We start from the raw sequence: 20,666 nt of genomic DNA, 5'->3' as shown, positions 1-20,666 counted from the left end.
CATGAGCTGTGTTGTAGGTCACAGATGCTGCTTGGATCTGGTGTTGCTGTGGCTGTGGTGTAGACCAGCAGCTGTAGCTCTGATTCTACCCCTAGCCTGGGAAACTCCACATGCCTTGGCTGGGACCCTAAAAAACAAGCAAACAAACAAAAAAAACATGCAGTAGTGAACATCCTTTTGCACCTTTATTTCTTTGAACACATTTCAGAAGAAATGCCTTCCCAATGGTTGTTCCAATTTCTATTCCTAATAATAATTTATGAGAGTTCCTCATTCTCTATATTCTTAAAAATATGGAGTATTGTCCATCATTTTCACCTTTCCTAATATAACATATAAAATAATATCTTTTATTGTAATTAGGAGTTCTTTTTTGCAAATGAGGTTAAGAATTTTTTATGTGTTAATTGGTCATTTTCATTTTTGTGTGTGCAAATGGCTAGTTCAAATCCTTTACATATTTGTCTACCAGGGTAATTATTGTTTGCTTAATGATTCATAAAAGCTCTTTGAAAAACTAAGAATATTAAGTCCTTGTCAATCGAATATGTTGCAAATATTTTCCCCATTTTATTATTTGTGTTTGTATCTTTTTAATGGAATCTTTTCCAAATAGAAGTTTCAGGATTTATTTTTTAGCATTTTTCTTATGTAAATATGCAGTTGTCTCAATATCATTTATTGAAAAATACATCTTTCCTCATTTTGTTTTGTCTTTTTTTTTTTTTTTTTTTTTTTTTTTTAGGGCTACTCGAGCGGCACATGGAGGTTCTCAGGCTAGGGGTCGAATCTATAGAGCCAAGGTCACAGCCACAGCAACTCAGGATCCTTAACCCACTGAGCAAGGCCTGGGATTGAACCTACGTCCTCTGGATACTAGTCAGATTCATTTCCACTGAGCCACAATGGGAACACCTTCCTCACTGTTTTGAAATGCCATTTTCATCTTTATATTTTAAATCCACACATTACAACTCCATAGTTCACGAATCTGCTTTAGGGCTTTCTATTTTATTCTATTGATTTTTTTTTTCTACCTGTGTGCCAACTGCCTTTTATAATTCCTCTCTTTCTTTCAAAATTGACTTGGCTTATTTTATTATGTTTTCGAGATGAACTTTAGACACAATTTGAGAAACTCCAAAGAATCTATTGTAATTTTGTTTGGAATTGCATTATAATTATAGATTAATTTGTATTCCCCAAAGTGCCTAGTATAGCTTCCTGCCCATAGTAGGGCCACACTAAATATATGTAGAACAAATTATTACATACTTATCCATTAATTTCAAGATCTTTAGATAATTCTGCAGTAAAGTATACAACACAGTCCTTACCAGTGATGTGCTAGTATATTTTTAACAACTGGTTCTTGGGAGAACTGTTTTCTAGTGTTTACTGATTTCTGAGGAATAAATATTCCCACTATGGTCAATTTCAATACCTACGATGTCAACCAGGATGAGAACTCCTGAAAATTTAACAATCAGCCCTCTCAATCTGACACAAGCCATTTCCAGCACACTATTGTTCCTTATCAAAGAGGTTTTTCCATGTTTATTCTTCCCTCTGGATTTTCATTTATTGGAAGATGAGATTAGAATATTAAATGAAAATTTAAAAAATAATTCACCCATAATTAACTATTCTAACATAACAGCTAATATAATGTAACTCTCCATTTTTCTGTGTTCTCTCCCAGTCTTTGCTTTATGCATGCATATTTTAACTGCTAGTTGCAATTATTCAGTTTTTAAAACATTTTTAGTATAACAAATTTTAAACATATACAAAGTAGGAGGGGTAAAATAGTGAACCCAGGTACCATAACCCAGCACCCGCAAACATTAACCTGAAGCCAACCTGCACCTTATTTCACCAGCTACTTACCCCCACCCACATTTTTTGAAACAAACCCCAGACATCATATCATTTCATCTGTAAATATTTCAGTACTAACCATTCAATTTTTCATTCAGCTTTTTTTCCACTTGTAGTCTAAGGAAGATAAAGACATTAATAATTCAACTAAAAAAATTTAAGTGTTCTGATATTGGCAGTAAGGATTTATTTGAGGTACAAGGGAGGAGTGTCTAAAAGCTACAGTATCTAAATAACTTTATTAATGAAGCTTTTCATCCCCCCATCCTTCTTTTTATGGTAAAGTACAATAGAATCCAATTAAAATTCCACATGTTATAATCAACACACCAAATCACACATAACATGGGCCAAATCACAATGTCTCTACAAATGAAAAATACCCATCAAAACAGATTATATTTAGGGAGTTCCCTTTATGGCTCAGAGGTTAATGAACCTGACTAGGATCCATGAGGATGTGGGTTCCATCCCTGGCCTTGCTCAGTGGGTTAAGGATCTGGCATTGCCATGAGCTGTGGTGTATGTCACAGACGCAGCTTGGATCCCGAGTTCCTGTGGCTGTGGCGTAGGCTGGCAGCTGTAGCTCTGATTGGACACCTAGCCTGGGAACTTCTACATGCTGAGGGTGTGGCCCTAAAAAAAAAGCAAAACAAAAATAAAACAAAACAAATTTTATTTAATACAACTATATTCCAAAGCAGTTATTAGTCATCTTCTCCAATATTAGCAATTTTTAATTACTTCACCATATGTCCCCTTGGACATATATACATTTTTTTTAAGATTTCAATCTGATTATCCATTGGTTCAACATTTCTTGGAAGACAGGTTACTGTCTTCTTCTCTTATTCCATTAATTGATTCTGCAGTGTCATGAATAGTATAATCCCTCAGCCTTCTGGAGGAGAGCAGTATAGAGGACATGACATTAAAGCTCAGTCACAAAAAGAAATTTGGCAAACAAGAAATCCTCATTATTCCCACATTCACCATATACGGCATTTGATATCCTAGCAGAGTAATTCACAGTATAAACTGAAGAGACTCTCCTTATTAGTTTTATAACCCTTTAGACTATTACTTACAATTCTGAGACAATACACTATCTCTTACCCTGCCTCTACTATGTAGGGTAGATTTTATTGTACCAAAACTGCAGATGAGAACATCAAGACTCAGAAAGACTTACCCAAGAACAAACACTTACATGTGGGGGAGTCAGGATCTGAACCCTAGCACATCAGCTAGGATTATTTGGTTACAAGCAACAAAAATTGGCTAATTTGGGAATTCCTGTTGTGGCACAGCAGAAACGCATCCTACTAGTAACCATGAGGTTGCGGGTTCGATCCCTGACCTTGCTCAGTGGGTTAAGGATCTGGCATTGCCGTGAGCTGTGGTGTATGTCACAGACACGGACGGCTTGGATCCTGTGTTGCTGTGGCTGTGGTGTAGGCCGGCGGCTACAGCTCTGATTCAACCTCCTAGCCTGGGAACCTCTATATGCTGTGAATATGGCCCTAAAAAAAATAATAATAATAAAAGGAAGAAAGAAATTGGCTAAATCATCCCAAACTTAAATAACAGAAGGATACTGAATGAATTAATGGGAATTAAAAGAATGAACAAGAAGCTGAAGGAGATAGGATGGAACCAGGGAAAGAGGGGTAACCCCATCCTCTAGTTTGGAAAGGAGGAACATTAACCTTTGTTTTCCATCCTCTGTCACTTGCACAAGATTCAAAGTTCACGAAAAGAGACCTCCATTTGTTGTTGTTGTTGTTATTTTATTATTATTTTTTCTGTCTTTTCTGGGGCCACACCCATGGCATATGGAGGTTCCCAGGCTAGGTGGTTGAATCAGAGCTGTAGCTGCCGGCCTACACCAGAGCCACAGCAACACAGGATCCAAGCCGTATCTGTGACATACACCACAGCTCACGGCAACGCCAGATCCTTAACCCATTGAGCGAGGTCAGGAATAGAACACAAAGCCTCATGGTTCCTAGTCTGATTCATTAACCACTGAGCCACAACAGGAACTCCTGTTGTTGTTTTTTTATGTATAATGATTTTTTTTCCCATTATAGCTAGTTTACAGTGTTCTGTCAATTTTCTACTGTGCAGCATGGTGACTCAGTTCCACATACATGTATATATGTTCTTTTTTCTCATGTTATCATGCTCCATCATAAGTGACCAGACATAGTTTGCAGTGCTACACAGCAGGATCTCATTGCTAATCCATTCCAAAGGCAATAGTCTGCATCTATTAATCCCAAGCACCCCATCCAACCCACTCCCTCCCTCTCCCCATTGGCAACCACAAGTCTATTCTCCAAGTCCATGATTTTCTTTTCTGTGGAAAGGTTCATTTGTGCCATTTATTAGATTCTAGATATAAGTGATATCATATGGTATGTCTTTCTCTTCCTGACTTACTTCACTCAGGATGAGAGTCTCTACTTCCATCCATGTTGCTGCAAATGACATTATTTTGTCTTTTTTATGGCTGAGTAGTATAAATTGTGTATATATACCACATCTTCCTAATCCAATCATCTATTGATGGACATTTGGGTTGTTTCCATGTCTTGGCTATTGTGAATTGTGCTGCAATGAACATGCGGGTGCATGTGTCTTTCCATTTGTTTTTAACTTTAGAGGGAGGGCAAGACATGTAATTTACTATCCCATGAAGAAGCCCATGCTGCAGAAGTAACTCCTCAAAGGAATTCAGGGTACAGTTTTGAAGGGTGAAATGCATGCTGAGTGGTTAAAAAAAAAAAAAAGTTCTGTGGTGACATTTTGAGTGCACTGTATAGATCTCCCTTCAAGGAAGGATTTGTTGCCCCAGCTATGGGAGTGTCGCTTATAGACAGTTCACATGACCTGCCACAGCTGTAGAGAGCCTCTTCCTTCATCGTCACACCCTTCCAGGGACAGCCCACTTTACTGAAGTTGGGGTATAAAGGCCTGGCCATCTCAACTTAGTACTGGGACAACTCCACAGGTTGTTTTTGCTCCAGAGCTCCCTGAAGAGCTGATTGAGGCTGCTACAGAGCCTGCAGCACAGCCCAACTTTTCCCTTTTCTCCTGCTTCCCACCTCTTCCTTTATAGGTACTGATTCCAAGAGAATTTTAAGAAATTAAACATCTTGAATGCTAAACTCAGTCTCGGAGTCTCCTTCCTGAAGAACTTAACCTTTGACATTTCCACACACCAACTGGGTCTGACTTTAAAGTTTTATAGTCTTGGGAGATCCTGTTGTGGCTCAGCAGTTAACAAACTTGACTAGTATCCATGAGGATTCAATCCCTGGCCTTGCTCAGTGGGTTAAGGATCCTGAGTTGTCAAAGTTGTGGTGTAGGCCAGCAGCTGTAGCTCTGATTTGGCCCCTAGCCTGGGAATTTCCATCTGCCATGGGTGCAGCCCTAAAAAGACAAAAAAAAAAAAAAAAAATCTATATTCTTACCCCTCAAATGTAATTACACTTCATTATGACTTTGGGGGGGATTTTTGTAAAATATACATAACATAAAATTTACCACTTTAAGTGTACTGTTCTGTGGAATTAAATACAATCACAGTGTTATGCAACCTCACTATAGCTTTTTAGGAACCTTCAGAATCATGGCTCCACAGAATACTAGAACTGGAGAAGGGAAAGATCATTATATATGAAAGTACACAAGTTCATCTATCAGAACATAGCAAACACAAAAAGAAAGAGATTGACAGGACTGATGGGCAGTGAGAGAGAGAAATAAATAAAACAGGCATGTCTGCCTCTATCGCATGTGAGTAAGAGCTATCAATCTGCTGCTCCCACAGGGACTCCAGTTCCCTCCCACTTCTCCCAGGCAGGCATCTCTCCATGCTAAGGATGAATGTGGATTTGGATTTAAGATTCATCTTTTGTTATAACATGGCACCAAACACAAACCTACTACTTCCACTGGTCTCAATAAAACAAAAAACAGGAGTTCCCATCGTGGCTCAGCAGAACGGAATCTGACTAGCATCCATGAGGACACAGGTTTGATCTCTGGCCTTGCTCAGTGGGTTAAGGATCCAGCACTGCCATAAGCTGCAGCTCGGATCCTGCATTGCTGTGGCTGTGGCATGGACCAGGAGCTACAGCTCTGATCTGACCCCTATCCTGGGAACCTCCATGTGCCTCAGGTGTGGCCCTAAAAAGATAAAAACAAAACAAACAAAAAAACAGTGATCTACCCTAATACTAGACCCCCCCCAAAAAAAATTGTCAGGGTGGGACTTAATAAAAGATGGGGTGTCAGAGACAGCTTGAGACCTTCCTAGGGGATTTTCAAGGGTAATGTTGACTGTATCCAATTTGAATCTTATATGCTGACCTTAGAAACTCACCTAGGTGAGATACAGGCTGTTCTATATTAGCCTGCATTGTGTTACTACAGTATTAACTCATTCCACAAATTACAATACTGCATTTTTTTTTCTTTTCACAGCTGCACCTGTGGCATATGGAAGTTCCCAGGCCATGGGTCAAATTGGAGCTGAAGCTGAGATCTATGCCATGTCCACAGCAACTCCAGATCCTTAACCCACTAAGCGAAGCCAGGGATTGAACCCACATTCTCGCAGAGACTACACTGGGTCCTTAACCCACTGAGCCACAATGGGAATTCCAATACTGCAAAATTGTTTAAAAAAATTTAAGGTGAATGTAAGTACAGGTTGAAAATTAACTAAAACAAATTCTTATTAGAGTACTTGTGGCTTTCCCTGTTTAAGACTCTGTAGCAAGTAGCAGCGCTGTCTGACAGAAATAAAATGTTAGCCCCCTAAGTAATTAAATTTTCTACTTAGTCACATTAAATTTTTTTTTAAATTTTATGGCTGTACCCATGGCATATGGAAGTTCCTGGGCCAGGAACTGAATCTGAACCACAGCTGCGACCTACAACTGAATCTCACTATGTCAGGCAGGAAGTTAAACCTGCACCTCTACAGCGAGTCAAGCTGCCACAATCACTTAACCCATAGCACCAAGGTGGGAGCTCCTTAAAAAAGCAAAAAGAGGAAAAAAAAGTAAGAAACAGGTAAAATGAATAATACAATCCATCTAACCCAACCCAAAATACTGTCATTTCAACATGTAGTCGGTGTAACAATGATTAATGATATATTTTACTTCCTCATACTTTGTATCTTGCACTTACAATATATCTCAACTTGAACTGACCATATTTCAAGTGTTCAGGGGCCACATGTGGCTAGTATTTTCCTTAATGGACAATGCAGGTCTCAAACATATTCTCTGATAACAGAGCAGTCTCTCACTTCTCTGGAAAGTTTAGATTAATTAGGTAACATTTGTGGGAAAGATGTGGAAATATATGTGGCTCTGTATCAAAACTTTACCTGCCAGAACTGAGGAAGACTTCCAGACATCCTAGATTAAAAAGCAGGCAACAGTCTGACTGTTGGCAGAGTGAAAACTCAAACCCAACTCTATAATGCACCCTTAGCAGAGAGAGGCAACATCTCCCAGGGCAGAGTATGAATCAATAGTTTCCAATTCCCCAACAAGCAGTGAATCATTAAATTTTCTCAAGGATAATTCATGCTGCATTCCAATCGAGTCTGTAAATTATAGACAAGAAGTCTATTCTTCAAGCCTCACTGCCTTCCATCCCTGAGGAGAAAACAGTAACAGCTAATAGAGAAGGCATGAAAAAAATCACCCAAGTATTGAACTACTGATTTAATTTAAAACAGCAAACTCTACTTTTTACAACATAAACGAATGGAAGGAAGAGCTCACTTTTCACTGCTTTGAAACAAAATTGAAATATACAACTGAAAACAGCTTTGAGGAAAATGAGACAGATTTTAAAAGCTTTTACTCTATTCTACTAATTCTATGCCTACAAAGTACCAGAAAGAAAGGACCAATTTATTTATATACCCTTAGGCAGGCAACATAAACACATACACACACACACACAATTTGGCATTTGATGCTGAAATCTTGAACTAAAAATTCAACATAAAAACTCTTCCAAGAGTTCCCATTGTGGCGCAGCACAAACAAATCCAAGTAGTCACGATGAGGTTGCAGCTTTGGTCCCTGGCCTCACTGAGTGGGTTAAGGATCCAGTGTTGCCATGAGCTGTGGTGTAGGTCAAAGATGCAGCTCAGATACTACGTTGCAGCTAAAGCTCTGATTTGACCCCTAGCCTGGGAACCTCCATATGCCACAGGTGCGGCCCTAAAAAACAAACAAACAAACAAACAAACACAAAACTCTTCCACAATTTGTGAAAGCTACAGGGTTTTAGCAGCAAACTGTGAAGAAGCTGGCTTGTTTGAAACACGTTCAAATCCATGTCACATAGAACTCCATGGGAAATCCTGCTGCAGATAAACTCAAAGTCAAAAAATTACAAATTACATAAATCTCTAAGAGGACAATTAAAAGAGAGAGAAGCAGAAACAATAAATAGGAAAAAATGTCCCCCTCAAACTCAAGATAATCAATCTAGAGAGATTTTAAAATGTTTCTTTCAAATTTCTAAGGAATTTTCTTATGGAAAAATAGGACACTATATAAAAATAGCAATATGATAAAATAACATTAGAAATTTCAGAAATAAAAATATAATCATTATAAAAAATATGTAATGGACAGATTACACAGAATATTAGACATCATTAAAGATAAATTAATGGATTGGAGGCTGGATGGAAAGAAATAACACAAAATGTAGCAAAATTTTTTTTAAAACAAATCAAAAACTTAAGTCAGAGGCATAGAGGATAAAATGAGAAGATCTCACACACATTCAATAAAAGTTATAAAGAAAATTGGAGGAGGGGAAGATACTATTTGGAGAAATATGGGTGAAGTTTTAAGGATTTTTTTTTTTTTGGTCTTTTTGTCTCTCTTTTTAGGGCCGCACCCATGGCATATGGAGGTTCCCAGGCTAGGGGTCCAATCAGAGCTGTAGCCGCCGGCCTATGCCAGAGCCACAGCAATGCACAGAGCTTCATCTTCGACCTACACCACAGCTCATGGCAACGCTGGATCCTTAACCCACTGAGCGAGGCTAGGGATCGAACCTGCAACCTCATGGTTCCTAATCAGATTTGTTTCTGCTGCGCCATGATGGGAACTCCAATTATTATTATTATTTTTTTAATTGGAGAGGCCCACCAGACAAGCAGGAAAAATAACACACTTTGCCTAGGCACAGTGGAGTGAAACTGTGGAATATCACAGTCAGTGGGAAAAAAATCTTAAAACTGCCAGAGAGATGATAAAGCTTATTATCTTCAAACTCATGGCTATGTATTAGATTCACAGCAGACTTCTCCTGAGCAAAAATAGGTGTCCAAAGATGGGAATATTATTTCCAAAGTGCTGAGGAACAATGACCTAGAATATCAGACTTCTCTACACTCTCACTCAGGACATTTCCAGATGTACAATTCTGAAAATTCACTTTTTACACTATTAAAAGACTATACTCAGGAAGAAAGAAACTGAACTAGAAGAAAGAAACTGAATGAGGGAGGGAGAGGGTGCCCAAAGCAATTGTGAGAAAAGGGACTGGTAAATAACAGTAAACCTGCAAAGAGCTTAGAGAAAATAGCTCGCTGACAGCCCAGTAGGAATTAAAATAAAAAGAAAAGAGGCAAATATTCAGACAGATGCACACAGTTATAAAATCACTCCATGGTGCAGACGAAGCTCGGATCTGGTGTTGCTGTGGCTGGGGTGTAGACACGCAGCAATAGCTCTGATTTGACCCCTAGCCTGGGAACTTCCATATGCCACAGGTGCAGCCCTAAAAAGCTAAATAAATAATTTTAAATCACTCCATGGTACCAAAGTTTATAAATACATAGACAAATGAGAAGATATGTTTCATTAATTGCTCATTTGAACAAAACTATTTTCTATAAAATTGGTTTTTAGCATGTCTTTAGCCAAATCACTAGGGATTCCTTATCTCCATCTTTATCGTCGAAGACCTTTACTTGTAAAGGAAAAAAGCAATCAACAGTCTCATTTCAAAAGCTTAATTTTTTTTTCTCTGTGTGTACAGTGGTTTCATGTGGGATCTGTTTCCAGATCAGGGATTGAACCCAGGCTACAGTGGTGAAATTGCCAAATCCTAATCACTAGATCACCAGAGAACTCCTCCAAAAGCCTAAACTTTAAACATCACTCTGGGTGTTGCATAAAGCACTTTATTTAGCTATAATCCCTACATTTTAGCAAAAAGAAGAAGAAGGCCTTTCCACTCCCACGACAGATTTGGCTCTTATCTTAATTCCATCTAATACACAGAGCAAATATCAGACCAGATGTCCGGACTAATAATCTCAATAATAGCATCTGGCTTTGAAAGTCTTTATTAGTGATATCCTTCTTAGGATATCAAGATAGGAATGCTTTTCCTGGGACCATTTTCTCCTATGGAATGTGGCATTCCCTATTTCCCAAGAACAGTAGAGATTTTTTTCTAACCAAAAATCAAGAAGATATAGTTTCAAAAACATCTACACTTTCCAACCTGAAACAGAAATTAAAATATGTTAACTGATGATTTTAACTACGTTTACCTTTGGGATTACTATCACAAAGGCCTTCATTTTTAGAAGAGGGATATCTTTGTGCAAACATCAGTCCGCTTCTGTGTGTCTGTTTCTGTGTGTAAAATCCTAGGAATTGTGTTTGCATTTTTAAAAATACACATCTATCCCTGTGCCTTTCTTTCTTTGTACAGCTCCATGCCTCTATCTTACAACAAGCCAGGCTTTCTCTCTTGGATCCTCTGTCTGCCTTTCCCTTTCTTGATCCATTTCTGTCTCTTTCTCCTCTCATTTTCTTCCCTTACCTTCCCTCTGTTTCTTACCCCTGGCTTTCCAATATTGAAAAATATTTTTAAATAATTTGAGACATGATATACAGGATAGAGCATAGGCTTCAAGTCAGACAGACAGGGATTCAAATCCTAGTTCTCACTTCCAAGGACTATGGATCTTAAGCAAATTATTATTATTATTGTTATTATTATTATTATTATTATTTTGCTTTTGGGGGGGCCACACCCACAGTATATGGAGGTTCCCAGGCTAAAGGTCTAACTGGAGCTACAGCTACACCACAGCCACAGCAACTCAGGATCTGAGCCACGTCTGCAACCTACACCACAGCTCACAACAAGGCTGGATCCTTAACCCACTGAGCAAGGCCAGGGATTGAACCCACAATCTCATGGTTCCTAGTTGGATTTGTTTCCAGTGCTCCATGACGGGAACTCCTTAAGAAAATTATTATTATTCCTTCTAAACTTTACTTTCCTTAACTGTGAAGTAGTAAAATGAGGTCTACCCCAGAGTTGTCAGGATTGCCTGAGATAAAGTATGTGAAAGAGCCAGCAGAGAATAAGTATCCATGAAATAGTGGTTCCCCTTCTCATGCAAATCAAATCAAGTTTTATGATCTTAAGATCTTTGTTCTTAATTCTGAAAGCAAATAAATGAAATGTTTTCAATTTCTCTCCAGAAACTGCTTTATCCTTGGCAGACCTGGACTTATTTTCTTCTGTTAATATTTAGAGGTGTTTGGGGATCGGAGACCATTTTCTACCCATCAGTGTTTCTCACATTGTGTTCCACAGAACATTCATACCCTATTAGACATTAATAGAGGTCAAATCAGTTTGCATATGATCTCTTCATCTTAGAGATTCAAGGTTCACACTAGCCTATTAAAGGCAACTCTCCAAGCAGTTTCCATGAACAACTTAAACTCAGTGTTTTCCATCATTAGTTGACCATGTTCATTTTTCATGTAACACCTAATTAACATCCTACACAACATCCAATCAACCCCTTTTAGAAAATGCTAATTTACAGAGATGGATGGACTTTTTATATACTCCAAGCAATTTTCCATAAATATAACTTCTTTCAACAGAGATATAAGAACTAACTAGCATCCAATTAAAGTCATATTCTTTGGCAAGGGCCTAAATAACTTTAATTTGGTGTTTTGGATTATCTCGCTTGGGATAGTTTCACTGTTTTTTTTTTTTTTTAATGTGGCTATCAAAGGACACTAGCCAAATGCATCCACAAAATTCTAATCACAAAGACAAATCACACATGCTTTCATTTCGTTTTTCTTTTTATCCTTTTGTCTTTTTAGGGCAACATCCACCACATATGGAGATTTCCAGGCTAGGGGTTGAGGCTGCGCCACAGTCACAACCACCGCAACACAGGATCCGAGCTGCATCTTCGACTACACCACAGCTCATGGCAACACTGGATCCTTAACCCACTGAGTGAGGCCAGGCATTGAATCTGTGTCCTCATGGATACTAGTCAGATTCGTTTCCACTGAGCCACGACGAGAACTCCCACACCTGCTTTCTTGAAACCTCGGGGAGATGAGAGGCTATTCTAGAGGCTTGCTGTGAGGACCCAATGAGATTAACCACGTGGAAGTGCCGTGTATACCAGCACAGCTTGGACTGGTTTAAAAATAATGCCCTTGGGATACTGTCGATTGTTGGGCTGGAAGGAGGGAAGGACAGTTAATGGTTCTAAACAGAAATAGCCATAGTTGCCCCATTGGGCAGGAGGAGCTAATTGAGCTCAGATCCAACCAGGGTATGATTTTAACTTCCAAAGGAATTTTAAGTATACACACACCCCTCAGATTAGATGACCCAGGTCTGGAGATATGGGCAAGATGCAGGAAGAAAAGAAAACACATCACTACCTACCTCATAGGGTTGTCATGAGGACACAGAAAACATACAATGAATGTTAGGTATTTTTAGAAAGAAGTAAATATTATACTGTTTGAGAAAGATGTCTCTAGGTATATAATGACAGGCACAAATGTCCATTTACAGAGTTAAAAGCAAGCAACATTACCCTCAAAACTACCAGAAAGAAAACAGAGAAAAGTAGAAAAGTCTACTGAAAAGTAGAAAAATAAAGATATGCCAAAGAAGCATAAAAATCGAAACCAGGAGTTCCCGTCATGGCTCAGTGGTTAACGAATCCGACTAGGAACCATGAGGATGCAGGTTCAATCCCTAGCCTCGCTCTGTAGCTTAAGGATCCGGCATTGCCGTGAGCTGTGGTGTAGGCTGCAGACGCGGCTCGGATCCCGCGTTGCTGTGGCTCTGGTGTAGGCCGGTGGCTACAGCCCCAGTCTGGGAACCTCCATATGCCGCAGGTGCGGCCCTAGAAAAGACAAAAAAAAAAAAAAAAAAAAAAAATCGAAACCAAAAATAAGATTATAGAACTAAAACTATGCATAATAATTAAAATAATAAGTGTGAATGAGGTTAACTTATTGAAGGAAAAATACTCAAATTGATCAAACTCGGTCGACAAAACCATATCTAAAACCAGCAATGGATAAAACCCAGTGTTGGTGATGGTGGGGAAAAGATGTTTTTATTTTTATTTTTATTTATTTTTTTTTTGTTTTACAAACCCTTGTGTCGAGAGCTGACTTTCAATAGATCGTAGCGAGGGAGCTGCTCTGCTATGTAGGAAACCCCGACCCAGAAGCAGGTCGTCTGCGAACGGTTTAGCACCAGGTTCCCCACGAATGTGCGGTGCGTGACGGGCGGCCGAGGGGGCGGCCTTGCTTTCCCGCCGCGCCCCGTTTCCCAGGTCAAAAGGCTCTCCGCACCGGACCCCGGTCCGGACGCGCGGCGAGACACGCCGCACGCGGGGAAAAGATGCTTTTAAATTCAGTGTTGGTGGGAAAATAAATTGGCATAACATTTCTGGAAGGAAGTTAGCCTAACTGTGTCAAAATGTGAAATGTACACACCATTGTATGGAGCTAGTCCACTTCTACAAATTAGCCTGAGGAGAAAATTGTACAAAAGCTAAAAGCTGAACACAGAATGTTTATCACTGTGTAGTATATGATATCAAAAAATGCGAACCACCTAACTGCCCAACAATAAGAGGCTGGGTGAGTAAATCATGGCTCGTAAATATTCTGAATGGCAGGCGAGCAGTAGCAATCACAGTGTTAGTCTATAGTTATTGACCTGGAAAGCTATCCATTGCATGTTCCGAGTGAAAACAGTAGTTACAGAATAACTTGTAAATCATGATCCCATGTATGTGAAACTGTATATATACCTCTAAGTGTATACACAGAATAGAGACACATTTAAATATGCTCACCAAAACTGTTATGGTGCTATTCTGGTTGGTGAGATTTGGGTGGGTGATTCTTATGTCCTGCTTTGTACTTTATCTTGGGTAAAAAACACTGGTCATAAAAAACCCATTTTTGTGTATTTGTCTACAAGACTATAAACCTTGATGGCTGCTAGGTCAGCCTCACAAGGTCCCGGGGGCCCTATATTCTTCATTCCTATCATTCTCCCAAGGATAAGGGGAAAACAAAGGGCTGCTATCAGGAAAACCAGGGCCAGAAAGGCTTCCTGCCTGGAGAGACCGACAGGGATGAGTCATGCAGACCCTGCCACCATGTCACCTTTAAGACATATTGAAACCAGAGTTGGAGAGTTACTATATGCACTTTCTTCTCTTTTTCTTTGTGTGTTTGTTTATAAACATTTCTTAGCTTCTCTGGTGTTTATGATAGGGCAAGTAAGAGATTTTTCCCAAGTTAGAAGTCTACAGGGACTAATTTCTGGGACTTCCTGAGGCTATGCTATGCTTTGGGCAGCTACCTGGGGTGGCTGTCTAGTAGCTGAGGGTTCTTGTGACAGTGGCTCTGTCTGCAGTAGGGCGGCAGGGGGAGAGTCTTAATGTTTTTATTCAGTATTTGACTCTTAAAAAAAAAAAAAAAAAAGCGCATCTGTTACTTTTGTAAAAACAACCAACCAAAGGACACAGTGGTCAATGGTGTCAGAGTATGATAAGGACTGAGATGGGTTCATGGGATGTAGCAACAACAGGGAGGTTAGTGAGTGACCTGGCCAAGAAAGGTATCTGTGCAGCAAGGGGGCGGGGTGGCTTTGAGGGAGAGGAGGAAGTGAGGATGTGGAGAGAGTGAATATGAGCAACTATTTCTGGAAGTGTGGCCATGAACTAACTAGGGGGCAGGAGAGGGAGCCATGAGTGACTGAAGGGAGGAATGAGGAGGAGGCAGGAAGAAGTATTGACTTTTTTGTTTTGCTTTTGTTCATTTTTAAGATTGAAAGGGGGCTTGTAGATAAGAAGTGGATGATTTAGCAGAAAAAGGGACCTGAAACTGAAAAGAGAATGTTGTAACTGTGGGCAAGAAGGAAAAGCCACATAGAGGTCAAATGGAGAGCTGCCTCTTCAATGATAACAGAGATTGAAATAAAGATGGCCCTGCAGGGGCCAGTATTGTTACTCAGAAGAGGAAGGCACACTTTCTTTTTTTTTAGTCTTTTAGGGCCACACCTGTGCCATATGGAGGTTCCCAGGCTAGGGGTCAAATTGAAGCTACAGCTGCCAGCCTATGCCACAGCCACAGCAACACCAGATCTAAGCCACATCTGCAACCTACACCACAGCTCACGGCAACACCGGATACTTAATCCACTGAACGAGGCCAGGAATTGAACCTGTGGCCTCATGGATGCTAGTCAGGTTCATTTCTGCTGAGCCATGACGGGAACTCCAGGTCTCACTTTGTTACCAGTTAGTTTTGAACTGGGAGCACACACCCTTTTAGACTCTGAGATGGAAAAGCCATCTCTGATCTTGACTGTAGTGGTTTCATAGGCATATACACACATTAAAATTCATTAAACTGTACACTTTAAATAGTGCACTTTATCATACATCAATTTTACCTCAATCAAGCTGTAGAGAAATTTTTTTTTTCTTTTTCTTTTTACAGCTGGATGGACCTGTGGCATATGGAAGTTTCCAGGATGGGGGTCGAATCATGCACAGCCATGGCAACACCAGATCTGACCTGCACCACAGCACTGGATTCTTAGCCCACTGGCAAAGCCAGGGATCAAACTCACATCCCCACAGACACTACATCAGGTCTTAACCCTCGAAGTCACAACAAGAACTTGAGAATTTTTTTTTTTTTTGTATTTTTTTTTAGGGCCACACTCACAGCATATGGAGGTTCCCAGGCTAGGGGTCAAATCGGAGCTGTGGCTGCCGACCTACACCACAGCCACAGCAACTCGGGAACCAAGCTGCATCTTCGACCTACACCACAGCTCACGGCAAGGCCACATACTCAACCCACTGAGCAAGACCAGGGATCGAACCTGAATCCTCATGGATGCTAGGGAACTCTGAGAATTTTTTTGTTTGTTTTAAACTGGCATGCCTCAATCAACAGGGGGCGTGGTTGTGCACAAGATGGGAAATGGTTTTACTGAGTTTTAGTTCTATGGTTCTGCTTTTCCTGAACTTTTCTTAGATGACTGAGCTCCTATTTACAGGCATTAAAATAAAGCAGTTATATAATTACAGGCATGACAGTATAGGCAAATGGCTGTGCAAAGGTCAGATTAAAATCTGGAGCCACTGAAATATTCTGAGTGTCTGAGTAGCAGGTATTTACAGACTCAGCTGGAAAAAGGATGAGAAAGCAGGACAAAAACATTTCTTCTTAGTCAAGGGGCGGGGGCCTTGTATGGGATTCTCTGGTGACAGAGATTACAATTGTTGCTTTCTAGAGAACAGAATTTTGTTACCTGCTTCTGTGAATAGGTCAACACCAGGACAAATGTCACATGATCACTGAATGTTTTCCGGCAATTAGTGTCTTTTCTCTGGGTCTCTGTTTCCTCACCTGCAAACTGAATCCAGAGTTTTTGCCTTGCCTGCTTCTCAGCATAAAAGTGGAAGATTCCAATGAAAACACTGAAAAAGGAAAAGGAGCTATGAATGTGAGAGCCTAACACAACTGCAACAATTTGGCAACACAGGTGTTAATCCACACCCTGGTTTGTGAAAAGGTTACACATCCCCAGCTGCCTTCTGCCTCTCCCAGACAGCATGTTGCCAATTTTGTTGACTGCATACACTGGTAAATGACTCCTTCCTCCCACCCAAGGCCCCATTCCCCTTACATATCCCAGTACTACCATAAGGTAGACATTATTAGCCCTATCTCACAGCCATGTAAAAAGAGGTACAGAGAGGTTAGGTGTCTTTCCTTGGGTTACAAGCTAATAACATAGGAGAGCTGGTTTATTTGTTATTTTTTGGCTGCACTTGTGGCATGTGGAAGTTCCTGGGCCAGGGATCGAACACGCTACCCAAGCTGCTACAGCGACAACACCAGATTCCTAACACACTCAGCCACTAGGGAACTCTGAAGAGAGCTAGGTTTTGAACCCAGGACTCAAACACCAATGTCTGGCCTCCTACTTTTTCTCTACTATCATTTAAAACACTAGTATCTCCAGGTCACTAGTCATTGGTCATATGTGACTATTTTTATTTATTTATTTATTTATTTATTTATTTATTGTCTTTTTAGGGCTGCACCGGTGGTATATGGAAGTTCCCAGGCTAGGGGTCCAACTGGCTCTGTAGCTGCCAGCCTAGGCCACAGCCATGCTAGATCCGAGCCACGTCTGCAAGCTATGCTACAGTTCACCACAACGCCAGATCCTTAACCCACTGAGCAAGGCCAGGGATCGTGCGTCCTCATGGCTACAAGTCACGTTTGTTCCTGCTGAGCCACAACGGAATTCCCCATATGGGACTATTTAAATCAATTAAAATTAAATTCAACAATATCAAGTGCTCAATTGCCATGTGTCGCTACCACATTGGACAGCACTGGTGTAGAACACTTCCATCATCACAGAAAGTTCTAATGGAGAGGGCTACTAGCACATTACAGTCGTGTATTAGGAAGATACAGTTTGACACATGAAATACTTACCTTTGCCTGATTCTGCCCCTCTTTTATCTTTATTGTCTAATTCTGAACAGTCTCTCTAGTTCCCCTTCAGTCTTCTGCCAAAATACCCAGAGGGCATGCCTGGGGCTGGCCTGCTGGCTCTGCAAGGCACCCAGCACCCAGGGCAACACCGGGATTGTGATGACAAAGACGGATGCTGACACGTTGTCCAAGCCCAGGAGACAGCAGCTCTGAAGCAATCTGCAGTGACAGCACCAGGGTGGGAAGTGAACAGCCTGTTTCTGCAAATCTGCTGTATTTTTGCCAGATCTGTCAGAAGTAGACAGAAGCACAAAGGATAAAGGGAGAAAGTCAGAAGTGAGGGAGAGAGAGCAGTGGGCTAAAGAGACCAAAAACTGGGTAATCAAATGGTCTTCTAGTTACTCCAGGCACAAAAGTTAATCCTCCAAAACCATGAAGGAGAGAGACTTCAGGTGCCATTCCTACAGAGGGAGGAATTTTTCAGGCAGTCACTCTCTTAAAACACCCACCAAACATGAATTTATACAATTATTCAATCCTGGATCAACTTATGTGTTAAAACTGCATTCTCCTGATGATTAAGACTCTAGAATAAGTTGCTGTGGCTGTGGCATAGGCCGGCAGCTGTAGCTCCGATTAGACCCCTAGCCTGGGAACCTCCATGTGCCGCAGGTGTGGCCCTAGAAAAGAAAAAAAAAACCAAAAATAAAAAATAACACTCTAGAATAAGTCTTGGAATAAGATGTTGCTTTTAAAAAGAAAGAAGGAAAGAAAGAAAAGATAAAGGTCAGGGGTGACCTTTCTCCTCAGCTGTTGCTGTCAATACCTACCCCCCTGTCCTCAGGCTGTACTGGATATTGAGAAGCCCCAATTTTGGTACTCACCTTTCCCCAGTAGTTCTTTATACCCATGGGAGAGCTATTTGAGGACTAGTAAAGCTTTCAGCACTGTTTCTGACATCAAACTATCTAAGCTGCAAACTGTCCACCCTATGTAAATGTAACAAGTTTTACCTGCATTGCTTTTTCTGGCCATGTTTCTCCAGCTCTTTGTGTAATTTGGGAAGTAGCATCTTCAGAACATTATAAAACACCCCTTACGTAATTTGGAGGTGCTCTTTTGCAAGGCCCAGCCTCACTCGTGTATTATTTTAAAATACTACCTCTGGATGCCTGGTCTTTAATTTGAAAGTTTTATAGCTGTTTCAGCACTTCCTTCCCAGAGAGAGCCTGTGGCCTTGCTCCAAACAACACTACATGTCTTCCTCTAAGATCTGGGTTTGTTTTGCTTTCCTACAACTGAGCTGTCACTTTCTGAAGTGCTGGAGTCAAAGCCCACTGGGAGCAAAACAGGAATGGGCCTCTGCAGCACCATGCACAGAGCCAAGGAGCTTGGAAACCACTTGGAGGAGCAGCTGGGTGAAAAGGGGCCAGCTCCCTGGGATTCCAGGTCCCACCCTACTGGGACACAAATGACACTGGAAACCTGTGTGTATAGTTTCTCAAGGGCTTGGCACTTAGCTCTGTTGTCCCAGTGACTCACATGATAATTTTCCAGGCCTTCAAACTAGGTCAACAAGCTTTGTTTGTCCACAGAGCTCCCCTGGGAGGCCACTTGGAGAAAAGCAGGCTGAATGGGGATATTTGGCCAGGTGATTCTTTTTGCTGGCTTTTAGCCTGAAGAAATATTACTGGTATTCAGGCCAAGAGTTTAGAGAATTAAAAGCTGCCAAGCATCTGTACTGGATGGGCATACACCAGACTTATTAGTTAAGGGTTAACTATACTGCTAATGGTGATACTCACCCTTCAAAAACCAGATAACCTGGGAAGGTCCTAAATCAAAAGGTCCATGTCTGATAGATAAGACACCAGGCTTGTGCTACGAATCACAGAAGCTTCCATTAACTCTGTGAGACCTGATCAATTCATTTATTAAGCAATGGAGGCATCTTGGGGCAGTATTTCTCAAATTTGAGAAGTCATGGGCCCAAGAACATATCTGAAGAGTTACCTGAAATTTTTCTTTTTTCATGGCTGCACCCACAGCATATGAAATTCCTGGGCTAGGGATTGAATCCAAACCGTAGCTGCCACCTACACCACAGCTGCAGCAATGACAGATCCTTAATCTGAGCCAGGCAGGGGATCGAACCCACACCATTACAGAGACAACTTGGATCCTTAAGCCACTGTGTCGTAGTGGGAACTCTCAGACCTGAATTTTTATAACTCAGAACTAGAATGTCTCATAGGAACATTACTCACGATGGTCAGAAAGTGGAAGTAAACCAAATGTCCATCAAGTGAAGAATGAATAAACAATGGGATACGAATACAACTATATGTGATATAACAGATGTGATAAATTCATTTGAGTAATAATAAAAAAATAAATAAAACATAAAAAAACAAAAAAACAAAAACAAAACAAACAAAAAAAACCAATGGGATACGACAGGAAAATATTCAGCCATAAAACAAAAATGAAGGGCTGATACATGCTACAACATGGATGAACCTCAAAAACATGTGGTGATGATTGTGAGTCATCAACCTTGTGAATTTACTAAAAACTACTGAATTGTATACTTTAAAAGGATGGAATTTTTTTTTTCTTTTTAGAGCCATACCCAAGGCATATGAAAGTTCCCAGGCTAGGGGTCAAATCCATGCTGTAGCCACTGGCCTATGCCACAGCAACAACAATGCCAGATCCAAGACGCATCTGCAACCTACACCACAGCTCACAGCAATGCTGGATCCTTAATCCAGTGAGTGAGGCCAGGGATGGAAACTGCATCCTCATGGGTGCTAGTCAGATTGGTTTCTGATGAACCACGACAGGAACTCCCAAAAGGATGGATTTTATGGT

The 20,666-nt window shown here is 40.6% G+C and overlaps 1 long non-coding RNA gene across 2 annotated transcripts in view; it reads right to left on the bottom strand.

Annotated features, from left to right (window-relative positions):
• The window catches only part of LOC110261793, a 57,575-nt gene that overhangs the window by 4,646 nt on the left and 32,263 nt on the right, over positions 1 to 20,666 (bottom strand). The window contains exons 2-3 of one of the 2 annotated variants that reach the window (XR_002346338.1): positions 17,793 to 18,080; positions 16,689 to 16,759 (exon numbers count right to left, since the gene is read on the bottom strand). This is a non-coding gene — a long non-coding RNA (uncharacterized LOC110261793). Of the gene's footprint in view, positions 1 to 16,182; positions 16,760 to 17,792; positions 18,081 to 20,666 lie in introns of those variants that run through there. The other variant, XR_002346335.1, reaches the window with a different exon arrangement.

The sequence above is a fragment of the Sus scrofa genome, chromosome 1 (assembly GCF_000003025.6).
Source record: "Sus scrofa isolate TJ Tabasco breed Duroc chromosome 1, Sscrofa11.1, whole genome shotgun sequence".
Classification (NCBI taxonomy): domain Eukaryota; kingdom Metazoa; phylum Chordata; class Mammalia; order Artiodactyla; family Suidae; genus Sus; species Sus scrofa.
This window is presented reverse-complemented; position numbering and strand designations above follow the sequence as displayed.